General features: G+C 43.9%; 2 protein-coding genes across 2 annotated transcripts in view; one reads left to right on the forward strand and one right to left on the reverse strand.

Moving 5' to 3' along the window:
- Positions 1-2,500, reverse strand: part of grin1b (glutamate receptor, ionotropic, N-methyl D-aspartate 1b) — a 67,071-nt gene that overhangs the window by 63,878 nt on the left and 693 nt on the right. The gene's annotated exons all lie outside the window — the stretch shown is intronic.
- Positions 2,407-2,500, forward strand: part of LOC144539633 (uncharacterized) — a 2,567-nt gene continuing 2,473 nt past the window's right edge. The window contains exon 1 of the mRNA XM_078285372.1: positions 2,407-2,500. This exon is cut by the window's right edge and continues 720 nt beyond it. The gene's annotated coding sequence lies outside the window, so the exon portion shown is untranslated.

Consider the following 2,500-nt stretch of genomic DNA (forward strand, 5'->3'; position numbering starts at 1 on the left):
ACAGAGAGTGAGAGAGCGAGAGAGAGAGAGGGAGAGAGAGAGTTAATGGAGTTAGGAACATATGGGAGGAAAGAAAGAGAAAGAAAGAAAGAAAGAAAGAAAGAAAGAAAGAAAGAAAAAGAGGGCAACAGAAACCGCAACACATTTGTAAATAACACACAGCAAAGCCACTGAACTACAGAAGCCTACCAAGGACAAACATTACAAAGCAGCTTGTATAAATGCTAACAGCTAAGCTAACCGTACCTGCTGAGAAATGTCAGTTACCAGCCTCACTTTGACTGACCTTTCTCCCGCTGAAGGTCACATGAGCCACAATGACAAGTGAAGAGGCAGGTAACAAGTTTACCGGTTTACCAGTTTACCAGTTTGACCTGTGAGGCATTATCTCCTTTCCTTTCCTAAAGGATGGTCCAGTGTATCCTCTGCTGAAGGAGCTAAGTCAGGAAGCACTGAAGCAGCTTTCCTTAACATGTAGAGACTTCTAACAGCTCTTATCCTGCTGCTGGGTCCTTCAGGGTCATTTACCTCAGGTAGGAACCTTCCTAAGCAGAAAGACTATTCGACCGCAGCCCTGGACTGCTGGAACGCACCGAGGTCAGAGGTCAGAGGTCAAAAAATTCTGTCTGAAGGCAGCATCAGTGTCCCATGATGCTCTGCATGTTTCAGAGGCTTTCAGGACAAACCTCTAGAGGAAACCCTGATGTTTTGGCATGAAAATGATCAAATTTAAAGATATTGAATATCGACACAAAACATCTGCTATCAGTGACTTCAGTCTAAAAATACTGCTGCTGGTGTCCTGCAGTCAGTAACAGTCAGTCACAGTCAGTAACAGTCAGTCAGTAACAGTCAGTAACAGTCAGTCACAGTCAGTAACAGTCAGTCAGTAACAGTCAGTAACAGTCAGTAACAGTCAGTCAGTAACAGTCAGTAACAGTCAGTAACAGTCAGTAACAGTCAGTCAGTAACAGTCAGTCACAGTCAGTAACAGTCAGTAACAGTCAGTAACAGTCAGTCAGTAACAGTCAGTCAGTAACAGTCAGTAACAGTCAGTAACAGTCAGTCAGTAACAGTCAGTAACAGTCAGTAACAGTCAGTCAGTAACAGTCAGTCAGTAACAGTCAGTAACAGTCAGTAACAGTCAGTAACAGTCAGTAACAGTCAGTCAGTAACAGTCAGTCACAGTCAGTAACAGTCAGTCAGTAACAGTCAGTCACAGTCAGTAACAGTCAGTAACAGTCAGTAACAGTCAGTCAGTAACAGTCAGTCAGTAACAGTCAGTAACAGTCAGTAACAGTCAGTCAGTAACAGTCAGTAACAGTCAGTAACAGTCAGTCAGTAACAGTCAGTAACAGTCAGTAACAGTCAGTGTCGTTAACGCCCAGTGACACTCCAGACTGAGAACTGACAACTGACAACACACACACACACACACACACACACACACACACACACACACTCTGCTGGTTTCTGTGCTGAGCAGAGGGAAACTGTCACACCAACAGAGCGGAAACTGAAGGAAAAGCAGATTTCTGACTTCAGTCCTTTAGTTCTTGTGCCCAAAATAAAGCTTCAGTCTCTCTGTTATTTAAACAGGAGGGGGGGGGGGGGGGGGTCTGAAGTCTGAAGTGTGTACTTCCTGTCTGTACTGTGTGTCAGTTGTTACAGACTAATTCGTGGACTTTTGTTTCTTGGTGATTAAAGTGATTGTGATTCTAATCAGCTGCCAAATGACTTGGATGAGTACAGTCATGTTGTTTTATTCATCTGAAATCATATTTGGGTCATAAGAAGAGGAACTACTTTGAACATGTGAGGCAGGAGCAGCGCAGCAGCGCCGCCTGCTGGAGGACAGCAGACACACAGTCAGCTGCTGCCTGCTGAGGCTTCCTCTCCATTTTATATGAATGTTTATATGAAAGTGAATGTTTATATGAAAGTGAATGTTTATATGAAAGTGAATGTTTATATGAAAGTGAATGTTTATGTGAAAGTGAATGTTTATATGAAAGTGAATGTTTATGTGAAAGTGAATGTTTATATGAAAGTGAATGTTTATGTGAAAGTGTCAACCAGAGATTCAGAACAGATCTGAAGTCTGATTTATGTTTGCAGAATCTGACATAGAGATGTGATCGTTTCTCTAGTGCAAACAGCAGCATGGATCACACACACACACACACACACACACACACACACACACACACATCTGAAAACGTGTTCGCCCTCTACTTTCTGTTTAATGAATACAAATCAATTTTTGATCAATAAATGGACACAGTGACTGTGTGTGTGCGGTTCTCCCTCCCGCCAGCAGGAGGCGACAGAGAACGGAAGCAGCAGCAGCGACTCAGTTTGTTTTCATCCAGCTGAGCGCGAGCTGCTGCAGGTGAGGACCGAGCCAGGTGAGCTGAGCAGAAGCCTGATGTCGGTCTCGATACAGACACTACTGACCGCAGACTGTGGGAGACAGACAGGAGAGCTGCCGGTCTGTAGT

This window comes from Centroberyx gerrardi, chromosome 8, assembly GCF_048128805.1.
Source record: "Centroberyx gerrardi isolate f3 chromosome 8, fCenGer3.hap1.cur.20231027, whole genome shotgun sequence".
Lineage (NCBI taxonomy): Eukaryota > Metazoa > Chordata > Actinopteri > Beryciformes > Berycidae > Centroberyx > Centroberyx gerrardi.